At 44.2% G+C, this 25,167-nt stretch overlaps 1 protein-coding gene across 1 annotated transcript in view; it reads left to right on the top strand.

Moving 5' to 3' along the window:
• The window catches only part of LOC137380783 (adenylate cyclase type 1-like), a 430,168-nt gene that overhangs the window by 350,004 nt on the left and 54,997 nt on the right, over positions 1-25,167 (top strand). The window lies entirely within an intron of this gene.

Here is a 25,167-nt window from a genome sequence, read left to right as displayed (position 1 = left end):
AGAGAACAGGTAGTTCCTTTAAACTTCTTGGTTCTTGCTGGGAAATTAGCAGACATTTCGTCTCTCTCCTCACAAGCGTTGCAGTGTAGGATACTGTGTTGCAAACTAGATGATCACCTTAAGCCAAAAGAATGACTTTGCTAGCATCTTGTCTTTTTAAAAATGTCTTTAAAAAATACAAATTCTGATCCCCAGCCAGCGGACCAAAGAAAATTAGCATTCAACAAAACACATTGGCTGTAACACACTGTTATAATGTCATGAACAGGTACAGAAAATAATTGAAAAGGCTCACGGAATTCTGGCCTTTATATCTGGAGATCTAGAATACAGGGGGGTAGATGTTATGCTTCAGTTATACAAAGCCATGGTTAGATCACACCTGGAGTATTGTGAGCAGTTCTGGGCACCACACCTTAGGAAGAATATTTGGCCATGGAGGGAGTGCAGTGTAAGTTTACCAGAATAATACCTGGACTGCAAGGGTTAAATTATGGGGAGAAATTACACAAACTAGGGTTGTGTTCCCTGGAATTCAGACTGATGATTGGGGTTGATTTGATCGAAAGTTTTGAGTAATAAACAGGAACAGATGGAACAGATAGAGAGAAACTAATTTCACTGATTGGGAAGTCTCGGAGTAGGGAGTATAATATAAAATTAGAACCAGCTCTTTCAGGAATGAAATCAGGAAACATTCCGACACATTGCTAGATCAATTATAAATTTTAAATCTAAGAATTTTAAATCTAAGATTGATAGATGTTTGTCAACCAAAGGTATTAAGGAGTCTCTGGAGTTAGGTCACAGATCAGCCATAAATGTCAGAACAGGCTTGAGGGGCGAAAACTCTGCTTCTGTTCCTATGTTCCTAAACTCATTTACATATCATCAAGCATACAATCTGCCATGAACTCGTGCAATTGCACAGAATTTTGGAATGTAATTGTTAAAACAAATTGCTTTAAAAGTACTCCTTGATGTGTTTAAGTGTAGTAACTTTTTAAAGTTTGATTAATACAGCTGAAAATGGGTTTATCACAAAAGATAAGCATTTTAATCAGAGTGCCTAGTGCATCCCCTGTGAGGAACTCCATTTTAAATAGTGAAAATTACTCTAAAAAATCTAAACAGAACCATTTACTAGTCATATTGGGATACAGCTTCTTAGAAAATGAAATATTTAGATAGATAGATAGACAGATAGAGAGATAGATAGATCGATATATTCAAAAGCTTTTAAAATGTGCCTTTTGGTGTCTTGTGCCTAGAAAAAACAACTTTATTTTAAGAGTCTGCATGAAGGCCTGCAAATGAGAACAGTTAGCAGAAATTTGCCACGGTGATTAATTCAGTCTGGAGACGTGGCCAGATTTGGGGGTGGGGGCCTCTTCAAGCACAATGCTTTTGAAACTAGTGCAAAAGATCGCAGAAACTCCATTTGTGCAGGGTGTAATTTGTTAAAATTCCACGATCTTTGGTGCTGGTTTAGCCAATTTCAGGTGAATTACACTGAAAAAGCCAACGCAGTGGAGTAGAAACTTCAGGCCATACTGTTAAATCAAATTATACATCATTGAGTGTTCAGGTCATTCAGGTTATTATATTCATGGCGCAAGTGTACATCTAATCAACTGAGGTTCTAAACAGCCATAGAATAAGCTTTGATATTGAATGGTCCAGTTACAGTCCTGAAATAAAAACAGAAAATATTGGAAATGCACAATAGGTCAGGCAGCATCTGTGTAGAGAGAAATAATTAATATTTCAGGTTGATGACCTTTAATCAGAACTGGAAAAGTCGAGATTAACAGATTTTAAGCAGTACAGAGGTAAGGAAAGGAGGAGGAGAGGAAAGAACACAAGGGAAGGTCTCTGATAGGGTGAGATCAAATGAAAACAGGATGATGATGCAAGACCGAAGGGGGTGGTGTAAATGGCAACTGCAGAATTATTACCAACAGGTGCTGTCCAAAAAAATAGGAGCAGTGGTTAAGATCTGAAATGGTTAAACTTAGTGTTGAGTCCAGAGCCTGTGAAGTACCCAGTTGAAAGATGAGATGCTAATAATCGAGCTTCTGTTGCATTTCATTAGAACAGTGTAGGAGGTCAAGGACAGAAAGGTCAGACTGGAATTGGGGTGAAGAATTAAAATGACAGATGACTGGAAGTAGGTCACACTTGCAGACTGAATGGAAATGTTCCGCAAAGCAATCAGCCAATCTGGGTTTTGTATCCCCAATGTAGAGGAGAGAGCAATGAGCAGTGAATGCAGTATACTAAATTGAAAGATATACAAGTAAATCTATGTTTCACTTGGAAGGAGTGTTTGGTTCCTGGATGGCAAGAAGATAGGAGATAAAAGACCAGATGTTGCATCTCCTGCACTTGCACAGGGAGGTGCCGTGGGAAGAGGGAGGGGTTGTTGGGGGTGTGTAAAGAGTGGATTACGGTGTCATGGAGGGAACATTCCCTTCAGAATACTGAAAGGGGAGGGGATTATTGTCTTTGGTGGTGGCATCTCACTGGTAGTGGCAGAAAATAATCTGTTAAATGTAGATGCTGGTGGGGTGGAAGCTGAGGTCAAGGGGAACCCATTGTGGTTCTGGGAGGGGAGAGAATGGGTGAGAGCAGAAGTGCAGGAAATGGGACAGACCAGGTCAAGGATCTTGTCAAACACAGTGGTGGGGAAGGTGGAACCCTCAGTTGAGGAAAAAGGAAGATATATAAGTTCTGTAACCTCATAGCTCAGCTGTAATAAACAATGAGGAGGATAGTAACAAACATCTGGAGGCCATAGACAAATTGGTGAAATGGGTCGATACTTGGCAGATAAAATTTACCACAAAGAAGTGTGAAGTGAAAAATTTTGGTCAGAAGAATGAGGAGTCACAATATGAATTAAAGGTTGCAAATGTAAATGGAGTACAGGAACACAGAAATCTAGTGGTGCAAGTATACAAATGTTTGAAGGTGACATGACAATTTGAGAAGGATGTGAAAAAAACACATCAGGGATCCATGGCTTTATTAATAAAACAAGGAAATTATACTATACCTCTAAAAACACTGGTTAGGCTTCAGCTGGAGTTCTAGACATTACATATTAGCAAGAATGTCAAGGCCTTAGAGAGGGTGCAAAAGAGATTTACTAGAATAGTACCAGGGATGAGGAACTTGAGTTATGTGGAGAGACTGGTGAAGCTGAGAAGGTTCAGATGAGATTTTGGTGGGGTCATTCAAAACCATAAATAGTTTTGATAAAATAAATAAAAAGAAACTATTCTCAGTGGCAGAAAGATTGTTAACCAGAGGGCACAGATTTAAAGTGATTGTCAAAAAAACGAGGGGTGATATGAGGAAAGGGTTTTATTGTAATCTGGAATGCACTGCCTGAAAGGATGTTTGAAGAAGCCTCAGTAGTAACTTTCAAAAGGAAATTGAAATAAATAAGGAAATACAATTACAGTGCTACGAGTAAAAAAAGAGGGCAGTGGGTCCAATTCAAGGGCTCTACCAAAGAACTGGCCCAAGAACAATCATCTAAATGGACACCTTCTATACTGTTCGGATCAGTGACCCTTCTTCGGAACTGACAAATATTAAAAATGTCACAGGTTATAAGCAAGTGAGGTGGGGATGGGGCAAGAGATAACAAAGGAGAAGGTGTAGATTGGACAAGGCCACATAGCTGACCAAAAGGTCATGTGGCTTTGTCCAATCTGCACCTTCTCCTTTGTTATCTCTTGCCCCACCCCCACCTCACTTGCTTAGAACCTGTGACATTTTTAATATTTGTCAGTTCCGAAGAAGGGTCACTGACCCGAAACATCAACTCTGCTTCTGTTTCTACAGATGCTGCCAGACCTGCTGAGTGGTTCCAGCATTTCTTGTTTTTATTTCAGATTTCCAGCATCTGCAGTATTTTGCTTTTATCCTTCTATACTGTATCATTCTATGATTCTATCAAGTATTTGAAAAACCATCTTGGTGAAATCATGCCATGTCAAACTATTGCAAAAGTTTGGGTGTTCATATGAAATACTTTTGCCTGGTATTTTAGCAGAGCTGTATTTTGTTTCCTGTTGCTCTCTTGAGTGTACATAATACCATCACTTGGTGCAATGGGAAAAAACATTTAATACACACACCCACACACGTTTGATGTTTAAAAAAAAGACGAAAAGTAGTTAGTCAATTATGCAGTTCTTTGGATAATTCATTTTGATTCTGCAGATAGACATGGCAAAACAAGAGTTATTAAGCCAAATTATAGGTACTAAGGAGCTGATGGTAATGTTAAATGCAACATCTGGCTGGAGAGCTCATCTGCAACAACTGGGGATTGTTTTAGTAGGAATTAATGAGAGCACTTAAGGGCAAGTGTGGACAGTAAATACATCTGTTGACAGACTTAGAAATAGCGCTGTTTCAGTAAGCCGCCAGTAGTTAAAAGACCGCTGAGGACCATGTGAGCCTGTGAAATGAAATGTTTGACTCCTCTGTGCACACCAAGTATTGTAGTTTAAAGCCGTAGTAATGAGGGAAGCTATCCATTATGATCTATTCAAGATTGAAAATGCACATTAAAGTTGCTGCATGATAACTGTCACCAGAGGCATAAATATCCGCAGGCCTTCGCTCCTGGCTTACGTAACAGAATTTACCTGCTGGCTACCTCCAGTCAGGGTCAGTCAGGGGGTCAGCATTGGAAGATACACCTTGCACATAAGCAAAGGCAGATCTAGGAACCACCTTTCCAGTGAATGGGTCTGCATCCTAGCACTGCTGTAAGAAATATAGCTAAAGACCTACAGGACCTCAGCTGATATAAGACCAATAGCTATGCACTATGTTCTTTGAGGATATAACAAGCGGGGTGGATGAAGGGGAACCAGTAGATGTATTTTGATTTCCAAAAGACATTCGATAAGGTGTCACACAAAAGGTTACTGCAGAAGATAACAAGTCATGGTGTTGGGGGTGATATATTAGCATAGGTAGAGGATTGGCTAACTAACAGGAAACAGAGTTGGGATAAATGGGCCATTTTCAGGTTGGCAAACTGCAACTGGTGGGGTGCCACGGGGATCAGTTCTGGGGCTTCAACTATTTCCAATCTGTATTAATGATTTGGATGAAGGGACTGAGTGTATTGTAGCCAAATTAGCTGACAATACAAAGAGAATAGTAAAACAAGTTGTGAGGAGGAGACAAAGGGTGGAATTGTATGCTCTCCCCTGCGGCGGGTTTGGAGGTGGGGAGAGTATAAAATCGGGTGGGAGAGTGACGGGGTTGCAGGGGAGTGGGATTCCTGGCACCATCCGCCTCCGCCGAAATCTAGTCTGGGGTAGGAAGGCCTGTGAATGGCAATTGAGACCCTTAACTGGGCAAATAACCCCCAATGAAGGGCCTTAATCCATCTCAGACGCAATTAGCTGAGCGGCAGGTGGCCCTCTCGCCACAAAAAATCATGCAGGCTGCTTCCCAACACAGGTGGGTGGGTCCCTTGTTAAAAGGCACTTAGTGCCTGAACGAGGGATCCAGCATTGGGAAGGGGGGGTGCCCACTGAGAGCCACCCCCCCTACCCTTGCTAGCGAAACCCCCTACACCCTCCTCCCCTGCAACCCCCACACCATGAGACCCCTCCCGACCTGATTTACCTGTGTTCTGGGTCCAGCAGCTCTCCTGTGCCTCCGGTAGGTGCTCTTCTGGCAGCAGCCACTGCCTCTATGGTGGTGCTGCTCAGTGGAAGAGCTGCTGGCCTCAGATTGGTCGGCAGCTCTCCAAGGGCGGGACTTCCGGTGACGGAGTCCTTAATCCTGCAGAAATTCTGCTGATGTCCACTTAAGTGCCTGTTTGACACTAGATTCGGCAGGCCTTCCAGAGAAGAGGCGACACAGGGATTTCGGCGTCGCTTTTTCTGCACATCGAGACCTCCGCCCCCACATAAAATCTAGATCAAAGAGTCTGCAAAGGGATATAGATAGGATAAGTGAGTGGGAAAACATTTGGCAGATGGAGCATAATGTGGGAATATGTAAGGTTGTCCATTTTGATGGGAAGAATAGAAAAGCAGAATATTATTTACATGAAGAAAGACTGCAGAATGCCGCAGTACAGAGGGATCTGGGTATCCTTGTACATGAATTACAAAAGGATAGCATGCAGGTGCAGCAAGTAATTAAGAAGGCAAATGGAATGTTGGCATTTATTACAAGGGAAATGGAGTATGAAAGTAGGGAAGTCTTGCTACAACTCTACAGTGCATTGGTGAGACCACACCTAGAGTACTGTGTGCAGTTTTGGTTTCCTTATTTAAGGAGGGACATACTTGCATTGAAAGCAGTTCAGAGAAGATTCATGAAGTTGATTCCTGGGTGAAGGATTTGTCTTATAAGGAAAGGTTGAGCAGGTTGGGCCTATACTCATTGGAGTTTAGAAGAATGAGAGGTGATCTTATTGAAACATTTAAGAATCTGATAGAGCTTGACAAGGTAGATGCTGAGTGGATGTTTCCCCTTGTGGGGGAATCTAGAACCCAGGGGCACAGTTTCAAAATAAGAGGGGTCTCCCATTTAAGTCAGAGATGAGGAGGAATTTCTACTCTCAGAGGGTCATTAATCTTTGGAATTCTCTACCCCAGAGAGCAGTGGATGCTGGGTCATTGAATGTATTCAAGGCTCAGTTAGACAGATTTTTGATCCACAAGGGAATCAAGGCTTACAGGGAGCAGGCAGGAAAATAGAGTTAAGGCCACAATCAGATCAGCGATGATCTTATTGAATGGCAGAGCAGGCTTCAGGGGTCAAATGGCCTCCTCCTGCTCCTATTTCTTATGTTATTATATTCTTAGCAAGCGCCCAATGCATTGGACTGCTGCCAGGATTGCCTGCACACAACATTGTGCCACATGGAGGAGTGCACCTGCAATTGGTCGGGTCCTCATGTTTGACACTGAATCACAGCAGGCATCATGGACTGTGTAATCACTGTGCACTGGAGCCAATCTCTCACTTACCGGCCTTTAGTGTCCCTTTGATGGAAGCGCAGACTGCTGCCATTACAGCTCTAGGTTCTGTCATCTTCTCCAACTTGCTAAGCATCTAGGAAAGCATGGTTAGGGGCTACCAAACTGTCATCAGGGCTGGATTTTGGACCCCTGCCAGAGCCAGGATCAGAGGTCAAATATTAGCCCCACCGATCGCATACCAGTTCCCCAACTCCATCCCACCTCCAGGCGATTTTTGCAGAGGCAGGATCGGGGGCTGGCAGGGTTACCCACCCACAAGGGTATGGTAGCCAATAAACTCATTAAGAGCCTCATTGAGTCTACTTAAAGGAGGCCAACTGGAATTTTCCAGTCAGCCTTCAGGCTCCCGCACAGTTTAGGTGCCCGGAGGGTGTGAAGGCAGCATCAGGCTACCCTGTAGAGGTGTTCCCATCCACCCACCCCCAACTCACCGCCCCCAACATTGGTGGCCTGGTTGCTGAATATATTTTTTAATTAATTATTTAAAATTGTTTGAGAGAGGGCGCCTCCATCTTGAAGTGCCCTCTCTATTAACCTCCATTACAGTCTTCTTTTTATTCAGTCATGGGATGTGGCATCACTGGCCAGGACAGCATTTATTGCCCATCCCGAATTGCCCTTCATAAGGTGATAGTGAGCCACCTTTTTGAACCACTGCAGTTCATCTGGTGTAGGTACACCCACAGTGTTGTTAGGAAGGGAGTTCCAGGGTTTTGACCCAGCAATAGTGAAAAAACGGCAATATAGTTCCAAGTCAGGATGGTGTGTGACTTGGAGGGGAGCTTGCAGGAGGTGGTGTTCCCTTGCAACTGCTGTCCTTGCCTTTCTAGGTAGTAGAGGTCACAGGTTTGGAAGCTGCTGTCTAAGGAGCCTTGGTGCATTGCTGCAGTGCATCTTGAAGATGGTACACACTGCTGCCACTGTGCGGCAGTGGTGGAGGGAGTTACTGTTCATCTATGGGGTGCCAATCAACTTTGTCCTGGGTGGTTTTGAGCTTCTTGAATGTTGTTGGAGCTGCACCCATCCAGGCAAGTGGAGAGTATTCCATCACACTCCTGACTTGTGCATTGTAGACAGACAGTGGACAGGCTTTGGGGAGTCAGGAGGTGAGTTACTCACCGCAAGATTCCTAGCCTCTGACCTGTTCTTTTTTTTTTTTAGAGATACAGCACTGAAACAGGCCCTTCAGCCCACCGAGTCTGTGCCAACCAACAACCACCCATTTATACTAATCCTACATTAATCCCATATTCCCTACCACATCCCCACCATTCTCCTACCACCTACCTACACTAGGGGCAATTTACAATGGCCAATGTACCTATCAATCTGCAGGTCTTTGGCTGTGGGAGGAAACCGGAGCACCCGGCGGAAACCCACGCGGTCACAGGGAGAACTTGCAAACTCCACACAGGCAGTACCCAGAACTGAACCCGGGTCACTGGAGCTGTGAGGCTGCAGTGCTAACCAGTGCGCCACCCCAAAGTATTTGCCTCGGTGATAACATCTAGAGATGGTGACTTTTTTTTTTATTTGTTTGTGGGCGTTTCTGGCTAGGCCAGCATTTATTGCCCTTGAACTTTAAGCCCTTGCATTTTAAGAGTCAATACATTGCTGTGGATCTGGAGTCACACGTCGGCCAGACAAGGTAAGGACAGCAAATTTACCTTCCCTAAATCGACAGTGGTTTCATGGTCACCATTAAACTAGCTTTTTAAATTCCAGATTTATTAATTGAATTCAAATTTCACCATTTGCTGTGATGGAATTTGAACCCATGTCCCCAGAGCATTAGCCTGAGCTCTGGACTACTTATCCAGTGACATTACCAGAAAGCCACTGTATTTGTATGGCTACTCCAATTCAGTTTCTGGTCAATGGTAACCCCCAGGATGTTGATCGTAGGGGATTCAGTGATCGTAATACCATTGAATGTCAAGGGAAGATGGTCAGATTCATCATTTACAGGCTGCTGCACCTCTTAAGCTGGAAGGCCTCTGATTGGCCCCTCAGCTTCGAAAAACCACCCACTATCCTTAATTAAATGGTGAACCTGTCTCCAAGCCAATTAAGGGGGCTACCCCTTAAAAATTCCAATGAATGACTGTTTCTCCCTGCCTCGGGAGCAGGTTCAGGGCCTGGAAACAGTCCTGACCTCTGTTTTCTGTCCCCGGTGGGAAGATCCAGCCCTCTGTTCTCACGAAGAGTAACTGGAGTGCTGAGGTGCAGATCCCTGTGAATGGCCAGCATGCCATGTAAGAGATACATTCTGTCTCCTCACAGGATGACAGGCTGCCTGCCCCGGTGCCGGCCCCTCCGCCTCTGCTCATGTTGGTGCCATAGGGCCTGCTTTGTCAGACTGCCCTGACGATTGCTGTGATGCTGCAGTCTGCAGCCAGATCCTGTTAAACCTGAGCTTCTGGTGGTCGCCCACAGTGGCCATCTGAGGGACCTTATTGGATGCATAGCAGCCTTGTACCTCCCATGTTGCAACAACTGGGATAGCACCAGTAGAGCATAGGACCACATAAAAGAGACCCTAAGACAGACACAAAATGCTTGCATCAGGGTTACTATTAGCTTTTATATTTGTTTGATAGTAATTTAAAATCATAGCTTTGGACAAAATTTTTGTTGTGCAGAGTTTCCTGCTAGTTTCCAGCATTTGCTTGCAATGTGATGTGATAGAAAAACCTATGCCGGTGATCAAGCTGAAGTTATACGAGAGTGGAAGGGCTGGATCTCAAAGAAGGATCTCTTGGTGAAGGGAGGGGATAAGGATGATTCAACTAGTGTCCCTTTATCTGCTGACATATAGTTCTGGAACCTCGCAGGATTGGAGGCCCTTGCCCCTCCTTGGCATTCTGCTCGTCTTCCTGCTTCTCTACATTTTCCCTCACTGAATTTCAGGAACACAGTTACCTTCAGAGCAGTTACCTTCAGAGACCCAGGCAATGAAGTGTAAGACCTGGTGCTGGTTTCCAGTTGGTGCTGCCAGAGCTTTGGTGATGCGGAGCTGCCAGACACACTGTTCCCCCCTTAACTGGATGTAAAATGCTCTTATTCTGTAAACTGGTGGGGTAAGGCCACCTGCAACCTCTACTGCTTCACCTTTTTCTCTCTGCAGGCATCTCTACTCTTGCTTGCTGCTCTTTCTCCTGTGGTCCTTCATTCTCCAGTCTCAAGACTGGAAATTGGATGTTGCTCCTGGATTTTTCAATGGGCTGCTTCTGCCAGTTCCTCCACCACCCAGACGAGGCATCCATGACTACTGTATGACTCACCCTGCTCCTACGTACCTGCCAGTATCTTCCTCTTGAGCAGGTAAGACACATAAAACTGTCTCACTCTTTCCACCCTCAAAGTCCCGCGGGGACAGGTGGAGAACATAAGAAATAGGAGCAGGAGTAGACCATATAACCCCTTGAGCCTGCTCTGCCATTCAATACTGCTGATCCTTGGACTCAACTCCACTTTCCCGCCTGCTCCCCATATCCCTTGATTCCCTGAGAGACCAAAAATCTGTCTATCTCAGTCTTAAATATATTCATTCAACGAGGGAGCAACCACAACCCTCTGGCGTACAGAATTCCAAAGATTCACAGCCCTTTGAGTGAAGAAATTTCTCCTCATCTCTGTCCTAAACGATCAGTCCTTTATCCTGAGACTGTGCCCCTGTATTCTAGGCTCCCCAGGTGGGGAAACAACCTCTCAATGTTTACCTTGTCAAGATCCTGCAGAATCTTGTATGTTTCATATTCTTGAATGTTCTCTCATTCTTCTTAACTCCAGAGAATATAGGCCCAATTTACTCAGTCTCTCATCATAGGACAACCTTCTGATCCCAGGGACCAATCTAGTTCAGCATTTCTGTACCGCCTCCAGTGCAAGTATATCCTTCCTTAAATATGGAGGCTGAAACTGCGCGCAGTTCTCCAGGTGTGATCTCACCAAAGCCTTGTACAATTGTAGCAACACTTCCTTATTCTTATACTCCAATCCCCTTGCAATAAATGCCAACTTGCCATTTGCCTTCCTAATTGCTTGCTGTACCTGCATACTGACCTTCTGTGTTCTTTGTACGAGTTCACCCAAGTCTCTCCGAACATCAATATTTACAAGTTTAATGCCTTTTAAAAATATTCTGCTTTTCTATTCTTACTACCAAAGTGAATAATCTCACACTTCCCCACATTATACTCCATCTGCCACCTTGTTGTCCAGTCACTTAGCTTGTCCATAACTCTTTGCAGTCTGTTTGTGTCCTCCTCACAGCTTACATTCCCACCTAGTTTTGAATCACCAGCAAACTTAGATTCGTTACTCTCGGTCTCTTCATCAAAGTCATTAATAAAGGTCCTGCCAATTCCAGAGTTATGGTGGGCAAGCACCAAAAAGGCTGTGGATTTTATGTTTCTAGAAGGCTGGGTAAAGCAGATGTCCTCTACTGAATTAAGAAGATTAACTATTTTTATTAAACAATGATAAAAGTGCACGTCCCCACCCATGGCTGGAAGATACCAATCAGAGAAAAAAAAATTACATGAATGAAGAGGAAAGCTTTGTCTTGTTATGGCGGCAATTGTTTTGTTTTCTGTTTGAAGTGACACATATTATGAAGTAATCCAAAATAGCCTAAATCAAATAGATCTGAAATGGCCCAAAGTGTCATTGCTAATTAGTTCTAATATCACATATACCAATATTAAAAAATGACTAAAATAAAAGCAAAATACTGCAGATGCTGGAAATCTGAAATAAAAACAAGAAATGTTGGAAATACTCAGCAGGTCTGGCAGCATCTGTGGAGAGAGAAACAGAGTTAACGTTTCTGGTCAGTGACCCTTCATCAGAACTGACCTGAAACATTAACTCTGCTTCTCTCTCCACAGATGCTGCCAGACCTGCTGAGTATTTCCAATATTTCTTGTTTTTATTTAAAAAATGACTGCTGTGCTTGGGTTTGAAATGAAAATCAGTGAACTATGAAGAGTCCAGCATTTTAGAGGTCTGTGACTTCTGTCTCTTCAGTTATTTTACCCCATCCCTTCCTTTGGAAGTTATTTTTGTGCACTAATTAGGTCACAGCACATCATTTCATGACAGAGAGGTTTAAGTGGGTAAAGTTTTACAACCACTCATTGTGAAACACATTGTATGTTGATTTTGATTTTCTATCTCTACAGCTCTGTTCCTTTCTACATTGCCTAAGATTGAAAATCCACCATTTAGTATATTAGAAACTCACAGTTTGTGCCAGTATAGGGAAGGAATTTCAAGTCTATTTCCTTTGCACAAATAAGCTCAGAAGTTTTGGGAGCCTGCTCAGCCTTCAGAAGTGCAGTGGAGCAGGACTTCCAGCTGCCTGTTTGCTGAGGCCCTGGCTCTAACTACCAGGCACAGTGGCATTTTGAGAATAGGGCAGTCTCGATACCAGTAACGGTACTACTGGAGTGCCTGCCCTATGTGTGCAGCGATAGTTTCAAACGGCATTTTGCCACTCCATTGAGGGGAGTGAGGAGGCACAGGCCAGTCTAGCCTAAGTTTTCAAAATCCAATATTTAAAATGCTCTATGCTTCAATGATGATGTGCCACATCCCTGATTTTAACTACCCCACTTGAACCAGGGGAGTTGGGGCAGTTAAAATATTGAGAATCACTCACTTTGATCCCATTTTCTTCCCATCATGATCCTGTATTAACCTGCTCTTTTGAGCAGGTGAGCAGGACATCCACAGGAAGGAAGTGAGGTCCTACTTTAACTATTTCAGGTGAAGCCTGAATGAAGGGGACAGTGTCGGCTTCCCAGTTAGGCAAAACTGCATCCTGGACCAGAGTTACAGAAGTTAAGCTTGGAATTTATTTTTCAGGTTTCCTTTAGCTCAAGAGTGCTCCTCTGGATCCGACCACAAGCAGACTGCCAACCCCGATCACGGCCACCTCCTCCCCATTACTGCCAGACCCATCACTTACTGCCGTGGACTGTTCCTGCTGACCAGCCGAGCTTTCAATCTGGCCAGTTTTGGAGCAGGAGTCTGCATTCTTTTGTTTATAGGTGGCCTTGCCTTTAAGATTGACAGAGCCTCCGTCACCATGTCCTCAGCAGGTTCATCATCTGCTATTGGGCTCCACCGCACCCTCCCCTCCTCTCCGTTAATGTCTGGGCAAAAAGATCTGAGACTGATTGTTGTTCAGATACAGCACTGTGGAGCCCAATCACTGCACTTGTTCAGCAGGTATGCCTGCAAGTGTACTTACTGTTGGCCATATGATGGGTGAAACTGGCTGGATTTTTTGAGAGTCTAATATCCCACCAGGGCAACCTCTGCAGGAGGCATCACTTATGTGGGGAGCTGGGGGGTGAAAGTTATGAAAGGGGCTCGTTGGAATTTCTCTGTCACCAAGGAGGGACTGAAATTTGCTGGAAACAGGATGCAATGAAAATTCATCCCCCCGCTTGAATCACAATGATTCCGAAAATTCAAGGCCATATATCCAAAGAAACCTAGGACCATAACCTTTCCAACAGCACAAACAATTTTACTATACTGCAACATATTTAGATTTCTTTAGTCTTTTTGATTTTATCATGCTCTCGGTTTTTCAATACTTTGATTTCTGAAATGTAACATGAAAACTAGATCTTCCAATTGGGACATTTATTTCTTTATCTCCTGATGTTGTTTAAAGTGCTGTCAAGTCTCTTTATTGATTTGAGAGTTTGCACATTACTGGGCTAAATTTTAACTGCCAAAAATGGGTAGATGTGGGTCAGGTGGAAGGCTCAAGTGATACAAACCTGAATCCAGATCCCACTCCACCTTCAACCCGCCCACCTCCAGGCGGGATGGGGGTAGGCGACCAACCCACTCCCAGGGAAGGTGATTTGGCTTCTAAATATTATAATGAGGCTGTGTGCCACATACTTATCCACCATTTCAAAGTTAAGTCTGGCCAGCCTCAGGAAACCAGCCAGTTAAAGGGAGGTGTGGAATACTGGATCCAGAAGGTAAGTGCCTTTCTATTTACCTGCTGGATCCAGTGTACCTACATTGATAAACCCATGTGTTCAGACACCTCCCCGACCCGACCCTGTTCTCTCCTCCATTCTCCCACAGACTGCTCTGACCTCCTCCCCTCCCCCCCCGCCCCACTCCCTCCCACCTCCGCCCTCCAATCTGGCCCCCCTGACATGACGTGGACACCCCTCCCCGCCCCCCCAGGATCGGACCGCTGCACCTAGATCAGAATCACTCCACTCGCCCCAGGTCCAGAATTGGACTCCCCCACTCCTGGAGTCAGGGATCGTCCGGCAGCATCTTCTCTAGTGCTCCCCACACAAAAACCCCATAGCAGGCTGGGGAATCCTGATTTCCGAGTTTCCCACATGCTACTGGACTCCCCCGCTCCCAGTGGGATGAAAAGTTAAAATTCCCCCTTACAAATCAGCACGGAAAAATGGGAAATAAAATGTTATCGTCGAACATTTTAGAGTTTTCGTCCAAAAGAAAAAAAAAATTATCTGTCGCATTACTGCTTAATTTATTCTGCTTACTTTACTGACACTAAATTTGGTGTGACATTTTAATTGCACTGAGAACAAAACTGGCATTTTCAATCCTTAATCATCTCTATCGTTCTTACTGGGGGAGGAATTCCTGTGTAACAAATCGTACATCTATTCTTTGTAAAACCAGTTTATGATTTTGTTATACATAATGCAGAGAGGGACTCTCCTCCTCCCTTCAATAAATTGAAGTAATGCCCTTGAAGAAATAATGGTTTGAATCTCTTTAGTAGCCTACTTGAGATCAGCACTTCTGGAGTAACTGGATGTTGAGCACAGAGCAAAAAAATATCTATTCAAATGTCCTAACTGTCTAATAGACCAGTCCAGAAATTAATATACATCTTTTAAATAAACAAAGACTCATGGCTGTTTTGTAATTATAACATCAGCTGCGGATGGGTTTTCAAACAAAGGACCTTGTCCTCAGCACTGAGGATAATCATGGAGCCAGCACAAAGAAAGCCAAGACATCTATTTTCTGATGTCCTATCCTTTTCATAGAACAAATGTGAGCTGTGCAGCATTGCTTGCCCAGGGGAGTGAAAATACCACCTCCACCTACTTTGCTTCAGTCCAATGATACAATAGCACTGGCAGAAATGGACTCGATACATGTGACATTTTAGCCATTGACTAGTTTCTTAATAATGTTACTGTTGCAATATAGGGCGGAATCATTTGATAGTTTATTTTCAGGAGCCGGGAACATTTCCAGTTCCTGACTATGCAAGTGTTTGCAGTGCGCCCTCCGGGGCGATCTTCTGGGAGGTGGCCTCCTAATTGGCTGCGTCTGCCATCGAGTTAAGGACGTTGGGTAGGTTCCTAAGGTTGCAAGCCCAACCAGAGAGGCTGCAGCTGGGGATAGATGAGAGTCCCACTGGGACAGGTGGGCAGGCTCGGGCAGAAAAGAAGCGCTCTCAGATGCATGAATAAAATTCCTAAAATGACGAGGTCCCAAGCCAGTTGGTCCATTGGAGTGGAGAGGAAACCCAGTTTCCTGGAGACTCCCAGGAGAGTCTGAAAGACTCGTTTCGGCTGCAGATGCTGATTTTCATCCCTGTAGCCCCGTCATTGGGTCATGGAGTAAAAACAAGAAATGCTGGAACCACTCAGCAGATCTGGCAGCATCTGTGGAAAGAGAAGCAGAGTTGCTTCTCTGCTTCTCTTTCCACAGATGCTGCCAGACCTGTTGAGTGGTTCCAGCATTTCTTGTTTTTATTTCAGATTTCCAGCATCCACAGTATTTTGCTTTTATATTGGGTCATGGAGTCTTGGCTCCAATGGTCCCTTGACCTGCCACCAGAGGCTGTCTCCACAGAGCTACCAGTCTCCGCACTCAGCAGGGGTCCTTTTTGATGCTGACAAGATCCCAGCGGAGTCCTCACTGTCCCCACCCTACACATTATTGGATACTTAATTGGCCTAAGCGGCTACATGTGACTTGCGGAACTGAAAAGGTGTTGGGGTACCGACCGAATGCCCTAATCTCCGATCTTGTTCAAATTCAGCAATTTAACAATTAATTTGACTACTATTCAACCGTAAGGTAGAATGCCAGAGAGTTCAATACTGTTGTAGTCCGATAATCTCACTTTTCTAGCAGTAGTCAGTGGATAACAATTAGCAGCAGAATTCCTTGCTGATCTCCCCTCTTGCCACTTTTTAGCTTGGGAGTAACACTGAATTGTAGTGTTCCCATTGTCGCCCAATCTTAAGTTGATCATGTCTGTGCAGACTTGCAATTGAAGTTGGGAAACTCCTGGTCTTTATGGCCCAGTATCATACCAGGTAATGAATTTGCTCGACAAATGCTGATCCTTAAATTGGAAGAGATAAAAGTAAGTGAAGATATGAAGCAAAAAGAAAGATTTGTGTTAATATAGTGCATTTCACTTCCTCAGGACATCCCAAAGTGGTTTACAACCAATTCATTACTTTTAAAGCATAGTTTCTGTTGCATGGTAGGGAAGCACAGCCATTAATTTGTGTCTATCAAGGCCCAACAGTACTACTGAGATAAATAACCGCTTAATCTATTTTGATGATGTACATGTCTGATAGTTATTGAATAGTAACTCAAAAAGTAAATTCAGAAGGCAGACAAGCTGTCTTATTACAATATGTACACAATTACACTGTAAGAATTTTCTTCAAGTCCATTTTGAATTTCTGCAGATATAGCTACCATTTAATGTTAGTTCCAATAATATAACTTCAAAATATTTTAAGTAAACAGGCTAACATTGTGAGTCGCCATTATCAAATGGTAGCATAGTGGTAATATTACTGGACCAATAATCCCAAAGCCCGCTTTAATGCTCCAGAGACGAGTTCAAATCCCACCATTCAATTAATTAATTATATCTGGAATAAAATGCTAGTCTCATTAATATTGATCATGAAACTACTGGATTGTTGTAAGAATCCATCTGGTTCACTAATGCCCTTCAGGGAGAGGAAATTTGTTGTCCTTACCTGGTCTGGCCAACATGTGACTCCAGACCTACAGCAATGTGGTTGACTCTTAACTGCCCTCAGAAATGGCCGAGCAAGCCACTCAGTTGTATCTAACCACTACAGAAAAGTCAAAAGACGAATAAAACTGGATGGACCACCTGGCATCAACCTAGACAATGGAATCGATAAAGGCACACCCTGCAAAGTCCTGCTCAATAACATTTGGAGACCTGTGCCAAAATTGGACACTCGCAGGCCAGAACAGAGGTGGCGGCACTAGTCAGGAAGGAAGGGCCCTAGGCATTCTCAGCATTGAGTTCGGACCCCATGAAGTCTCATGGCATCAGATTGAGCATGGGCAAGAAAACCTCCTGCTAGTTACTGCCCACCATTTCGCACATGGCTAATGACACTCTTCCACCACCACCTGACCACACATGGCTAGCACTCCTACAATGACATCAATGCTGCTCCTACAGATGTCATGGAGCAGACCCGTGATATCCTGAAAGAATGGTACTACTCGGGAGCCCTCAGTCCTCACCAGAACATGTCCTCTAATTCAGGGTGGTCTGCTATGTCCTACAGTGACAGTGGTAGTGTCATCCTGAGAGAGAATAGCAGGTTTGTGCACCACAGACCCATTGCCATTCCCCTGGAGTGGTGCCCCGGCAGTCCACATTATCTACTGGAGCACTGATTGCTGGACTTCTGTGAGACCCGGTGAGCAATGGTATCTGCAACCATGATGGCAGCAGTCTGAGCCTGCATGGCACCAAGATGGGCTTGCATGGCCACAAGTAGAGATATCATCACCTCAGTTTGAGCTTCCACCGTGACACTCAGATCTTGGGTGGTTTCTGCCTGAGCTGTGACATCGGCCATCAGACGCTGCATCTCGGATGGGTCTTTGAATGCTGTCATGATCCCAGCAGCTGTGGGACCAGGCCCTTAATTGGCCATTAATAGGTCACTTAAGGGCCTCAACTGGCCTCCGGGTAGAAAGGCCGTCGTTGACCTATCCTGCCCCCAGGAAGATCGCTTGGTGATGGGGAGACAATGGGCCCTCTGTCCCGCCGCTCCCCCCACCACTCGTGATGCTCCGTGCCCTCCCATCTCCTTCCCCACCTCAGGGGGGCCCTTAAAATCTCAGCCATAAAGTTTCAGCATTACTTCCTTGTTTTTCTACTCTATAAAGCCCAAGATCCCGTATGCTTTTTTTAATGCCTTTCTCAAGCTGCCATGCCACCTTTAGCAATTTGTGCATATATACCCCCAGGTTTCTCTGTTCCTGCACCCCTTTAGAATTGTACATTTTATTTTATATTGCCTTTCCTCTTTCTTAGCGTCATAGTCCGGACTTTTGTTGGAGTAGTAGGGGCCCCGAAGATGGGCCTGAAAGCCAAGGGCAACCCCACCTCGGCTGGTCATTGGTCCCCCGGCCGCATTTTCCATTTGTCTGGCAACTAATCAGTTGTGGTTGGGGCTCCCGTCCCTTTAAAGGAAGGGAGCTCGCACCCAACAGCTGCCAGCCAATTGGAGGGTCAGCAGCTCTTCAGTCTCAGCAGCATCACTGCAGCAGTGGCCACAGCTGGGACTGCACCAGCAGAGAGGATTCCATGGGTGCAGGCTGCCCTCGCTACTGGTAAGTGAGGTCTGGGGTTGCCAGGGCCAGTCAGGCAGGCACCAGCGAGGTGGAGGTAGGGGTTGGTGAGGGCAGAGGATGGAGGGTTGATGCAGGGCAGCCAATGCCGCCGAGGCCCCTCCGTTGGTCACAGAGTGCCCAATATGGAGGGCCAGCCACCCACCCCCAACCCCCCACTTAAGTGGCTCAATTAATTTCTGGCGGGAGGGCCGTCCTCCACCTTTCCCACCGGTGGCAGAATGCCATGGCAACAGGAAGATGCCAGCCCCGCCTTCCCTCACCATTTTATGGGCCCCCACCACCGTTTTCCAGCCTGTCCCTAGAGGGCTGGTAAAATTCAGCCCTTAGAGTCATCGGGCTGGACTTTATTTGCATGCCGCACTCCCCGATGGCACACTTTGAACTCGGCGGCCTTCCAACGCAGAAGTGCTGCCGCACAGCCCCCGCGTTATTATGCGCAGGGGCTGATTTAAATAGAGGGCCAGAAGAGCCACCCTGATGATGCCGCATCCCCGGCAACGGCATCTGGCACCACCGCGCAGGTGCCAGTGCCGTTTTTAAAGGGCTTCAAGCCCTGCAGTAACATTTTTAAATGTAAAGGTCCCGATCTCTGAGAAATGAAAATAAATTTTAATTTCAGCTCTAAATCCCGTCTCCCACCCCACAATGGATAATTTACATGTCAATTGCCCTCTCCCCCCATAATACACTTTTATTAATATCCTGAACTTTTCCCCCCGAAATTTGTTCCCTTTGACCCTCAACCCCTTCCCACCATCCCCACAGCCAATAAAAATTGTTTTCTCTGCTCCCTCACCCCTCCTGCCCTGAAAATGTTATGTCTCCTAATGTAATGTCTCCTAATAGGCTCCTCCCTACCTATTACTACCTGTTTACTATTTACATGCCAGTAGAAGATTTTTGGGTTCCCTTTTATGTTAACTGTCATTCTATTCTCATATTCTCTCTTTGCCAGTCTTATTTTCCTCTTCACTTCTCCTGTCAACTTATTGTATTTGGCCTGTTTCTCACTTAAAGAATTCACCTGACATTCACCTGCATCATATTCCCTGTTATACCAATGTGCTTTGTTGAATGATAATTTTCTTTAATCCACTGACTGGAGATCTGAATTTATATATTTTTTAAAGACATTTAAAAAAGTAAAGCTACAAGGATGACTTTGCTGGCAGCTTAAGATGAACACCTAATTTGCAACACTGTATCCTACATTGCAAAGGACTGTGAGGAGGGAGATGAAATGGCTGCATTTACCAGCAAGAACCAAGATCCAGGAGGTTTAAGGGAACTGCTTGTTCGTTTTATTTTTAGCATGGAGCTTTTTTGACCTGGGGAAGATATTTCAAGTTAAGTTACAGGTCAAGATTTATAGGGGTCAGGAGGCTTGACTCTTGAGATATTGTTTTTGGCTTCGCTTTGGACAGTCGATTGGGGTATCGACAATGGTTTGTAAGGAGTTTTAAAAAATAAACCTGCCCAGGACAAAACCCCAAAAAACCCCAGCTCAGCCTTTTTCCATCTCTTTGAAGAACCTGTCAGCTTTTCCATCTCGATGAGATGCTCTGAGAAGCAAGTGTAAGAAAGAGAGAAATTGATGCTGCATTCCTCCTGAAAAGCCTGCCAGAAACCACTATTGCCAGGTTTCTTCTGGAAAGCCTGCCAAACTGATCCTCAACATATCAGAAAAGAATTGTTCTAGAAGGATCCCAGTGACAGCAGTCTACGAGTATTTGGGACGTCAAACCAAAAAGGAACAACTGACACCTTTCCATATCTTATCTTTTGTTTTGTAATAGAGCTCTAAAGAGAAAATCTCTTTATTTTTCAGTTAACATGTGAGTGAGTGAGTGTGTGTGTGAGGGGCTCAGGTAAAAGGGAACTTTCATATTTATATCTATGTGTTAATGCTTTGCTTCATTACTGGTTAAGTCTTGTTTTATAATAAACTGATCATTTTGTTGTTTATTAAAGAAACCTGGTTGGTGTATTTTATTCTGGGATAAAAATAGAGTCTATGATTGACCGTATCATAACTGGGTAAACATTTAAATGTATGTTGTGTCCTGTGGAGAAGTAGAACTAGAAAAAGAGTGCACTCCTCTCGCCTCAGTCGTAACAGTGTGTAAACCTCTAGAGTGTGTTAGAGTGAAAGTTGGCGCGTTGTTTATTATTTTTATTAGTTCAGTTTAGGTACAATAAAGTTAACCTCTTTCTTTGTTGAATTCAAGAAAACCTGTCCGATTGGTTACATACTTGCTATGATCATAACAAAAACCAAACAGCTACTGAATTGGCCAGTACATCCACTTTAAGAAAGAATTAAACCTGTTGTGATCTAACAAGGAGAGGGAAAAGAGGGAAGCCCTTCAACCCCTCCTCACTTGACTGTAACACTTCATACTTCTCTGTTGACTTTCATCTGCGATGTATCTGCCCATTTCCTCCTGAAGTCTGATACTACCCTCCTTCTTGTTAACTACATTTCTGAGTTTTGTGTCATCTACAAACTTGGAAATTATGCCTGGAATACCCAAGTCCAGGTCAATAATATATACCAAAAAGAGCAGGGTCCTAATACTGATCCTTGGGGAACACTACTGTATACATCCCTCCAGTTTGACAAACAATTGTTCACCATTACTCTCTGGTTTCTGTCTCTTAGACAACTTTGTATTCATGCTGCCATTGTCTCTTTAATCCCACGGGCTTTAATTTTGCAAACAAGTCTATTATGCGATACTTTGTCAAATGCCTTTTAAACTCCATATCCACATTGACCGCACTACCCTCGTCAACCCTTTCCATTACATCACCAAAGAACTAAATCAAGTTAGTTAAACACAATTTGCCATTAACAAATCCATGTTGACTTTCATTTATCAGTCCAAAATTTTCCAAATGCCAATTAATGTTGTTCCAGATTATTGTCCCTAAAGGTTTTCTCATCACCAATACTAGGCTGACTGGCCTGTAGCGTCAGGATTATCCCTCTCCCTTTTTTAAACAGTGGTTTAATATTTGAACATAAGAATGTAAGAATATAAGAAATAGGAGCAGGAGTAGACCATTTGGACCCTCGAGCCTACTCCGCCATTCGATACAATCATGGCTGATCTTCTGCCTCAACTCCACTTTCCCACCCAATCCCCATATCTCTTGATTCCCTGAGAGACCAAAAATCTGTCTCAGCCTTGAATATACTCAACAATAGAGCACAATGGGGAAGAAAATTCCAAATATTCACAAACCTTTGAGTGAACAGATTTCTCCTTATCTCAGTCCTAAATGATTAACCCTTTATACTGAGACTGTGCCCGATTGTTCTTGATTCCCCAGCCAGATGAAACAACCTATTAGAGTCTACCTTGTCAAGCCCCTTCAGAATCTTGTATGTTTCAATGAGATCACCTCTCATTCTTCTAAGCTCCAGAGAGTATAGGCCCAATTTACTCAGCCTCTCATCCCAGCAAACAATCTAGTGAACCTTTGTTTTGCCACCTCCAATCCATGTAGATCCTTCCTTAACTATTGAGACCAAAACTGCAAACAGTACTCTAGGTGTGGACCCTTTATAATTGTAGCAAAACTTCCTTGTTCTTGTACTCCAGTCCCCTTGCAATAAAGGCCACATGCCATTTGTCTTCCTAATTGCTTGCTGTACCTGCATGCTAACTTTTTGTGTTCAGTGTACAAGTCTAACCAAGTCTCTCTGAACATCAACATTTAAAAGTTGCATGCCTTTTAAAAAATATTCTGCTTTCCTAATCTTACTACCAAAGTGAATAACCTCACACTTCCACACATTATATACCACCGACTACCTTGTTGCTCACTCAGTTAACCTGTGCATATCTCTTTGATGCCTCTTTGTGTCCTCCTCACAGCTTACATTCTCATCTCACAAACTTGTCAGCAAACTTGCTCTCTTCACCGATGTCATTGATATAGATTGTAAATAGCTGAGGCCCCAGCACTGAACCTTGGGGCACTCCACTATTTACACCTTGCTAAATTGAAAATGCCCCATTTATCTCTACTCTCTGTATCCTGCCTGTTAACCAGTCTTCCATCATGCTAATATATGACCCCCAACTCCAAGAGCCCTTATCTTGCATATTAACCTTTTCTATGACACCTTATTGAATACCAAGGAGGATTGGAAGATTGTGGCCAGAGCCTCCATACTTTTCCACCCTTACTTCCCTGTAACCAAATATGCATCCCCTTTGGACTGGTTGACTTTTCTATTTTGAGGATGGCAAACATTTGAAGTGGCTCCTCCTTATCTATTTTTATCCTATCTAATATTGCTGCTGCTCCTCCTTTACTGCTACATCAGCAGCTTCCTCTTCTCTGCTGAAGACAGATGCAAAATACTGATTTAATACCTCATCCATGCCTTCTGCCTCTGGTAGAATATGTCCTTTTTGATCCCTAATTGACCCCCTCCTTCCTTTGACTAGACTTATTACTATTGTAATGCACATTGGAGGTGTGATGATACAATGTTTATGGAATAACACTGAGGAATTATGGAAAAAAAACAGACTTTCTTTAAAAAATGAACCCTTAATTTGAAAAAGTGAACAATGGACCAAAATGGCCACTGAAGAGAAGGGGGGTTAACCTTTGTATATTCAAATAGTCTGACAAAGCCAAAGGACAAATCTTCAAAGTTAAAAGGTAATAATGAAACCCATCTCAGACCTATCAAAGGAACATTCCAAAATTGACTCTTCTTCTAAAACAAAAAAGATATGAAGTAGCCATGTCCTGGGCCATTGTGCAATCATCACGGGAGAGAAACCAGAATGTCTCCTAACAGGAGCTGAGAAGACAGTTTTACCTTTTAAAACAAGACAGCCAGAAAGAGAGAGAGAGAGACACACTGACCCAGAAGTATTCCAGAAAGCCAGAAAACACTTTCCCTGCTGGAAAGAAATCCAACATCTACATCATACAGCAGAGTGAGAGCTAGAAGTGACCCACCATCTTCAACAGAACCTTCAATCAAGAGAGAAATCTACAATCATCACAGGCCTGCAACCCTCTATAACTCGAGTCTCAAGAAAATCCAACAGGTTTATCATAAACCTTCTCCCCACACTAAAACCCACCTAACTCTGTCCATTCTCTATCTGTTCCTTCTTGTGCGTATGTGTTTGTGCGAGCGAATGTTGTGGTCTAACAAGGAGAGGGAAAAGAGGGAAGCTCTTCGACCCCTCCTCACTTGACCGTAATCATCATATTCTCTATCTCCGCTACTGCCAGTATTGCAGAGGCCTTAGACCTAAGCCCAGCGCTGGAACCCCGGACCTCACAGTCCGGAAGGCTGTGGGGGGGGGCGGTGGTGGGTGGTTCTGCAGTCCAGGGGAGGGGGGTCCCAGAGTGTCAACTGGTTTCTGCCGGGTGTCTTCCATGGGCCACAGATTGCTCACGGAGGAGGGACACCCCCACAAGCCCACAGTGAGAGCACCTCATGTTACAAGGCATCCTCCCTGTGTGGCGAAAGTCCCCTCCCACCTCCTGCTCCTGGTCATAGCTCAGTGATGGTGTGACGAGGCCCTTAATTGGCCATTAATAGGGGAGGGGCCTCAATTGGCCTCTGGGCGGGAAGGCCATTATTTTCTTATCCCACCGCCGGGAAGATAGTTTGGCTACAGGGAGGCAATGGGCCCCTCACGCACCCCCACCCCCGCGCCCCTGCCACAATACTTCGTGTCCCCCCACCTCTGACCCCACCTCAGGGGGCCACATGAAATCCCAGCCATTATGTGACACTTTATCAAATGCTTATTGGAAGTCCTCAGAGACCACAACAACCGTATTGCCCTCATCCATCCTCTCTGTTACTTCAAAAAACTCAAAACAAGTTAGTTAAACATGATTTGCCTTGAACAGATCCATGCTGGCTTTCCTTAATAAATCCACAGTTGTCCAAGTAACTGTCAATTTGGTTCTGGATTATTGTTTCTGAAGCTTCCCCACTACTGAGGTTAAACTGACTCATCTGTAGTTACTGGATTATCCTTACACCCTTTTTTGAACAAAGGTATATATTCTCCAGTCCTCTAGCACTATCCCCTTATCTAAGGAGGATTGGAAGATTATGACCAGTAGTTCTGCAATTTCCACCCTTATTTTGCTCAGCAACCTAGGATGCATCCCATCTGGACCTGGTGACTAATCTACTTTAAGTACAGCCAGCTTTTCTAACACCTCTTTATCAATTTTTAAGCACATCCAGTATCTCATCTACATCCTCTTTCACTGTGACTTTGGCAGCATAATCTTCCTTGGCAAAGACAGATGCAAAGTACTTATTCAGCACTCAGCCACGATATTTTACATCACCAATGATGTGTTGTATTTCAAACTGGCAAAGGTACAGCAAAGCTATCATTTGTGACATGAGCAAATGGCATTAACCAGGAAGCCC

The sequence above is a fragment of the Heterodontus francisci genome, chromosome 2 (assembly GCF_036365525.1).
Source record: "Heterodontus francisci isolate sHetFra1 chromosome 2, sHetFra1.hap1, whole genome shotgun sequence".
In the NCBI taxonomy this organism is placed as follows: Eukaryota; Metazoa; Chordata; class Chondrichthyes; order Heterodontiformes; family Heterodontidae; genus Heterodontus; species Heterodontus francisci.
Note: the sequence above shows the minus strand (reverse complement) of the source record. Positions and strands in the feature narration are given on the sequence as shown.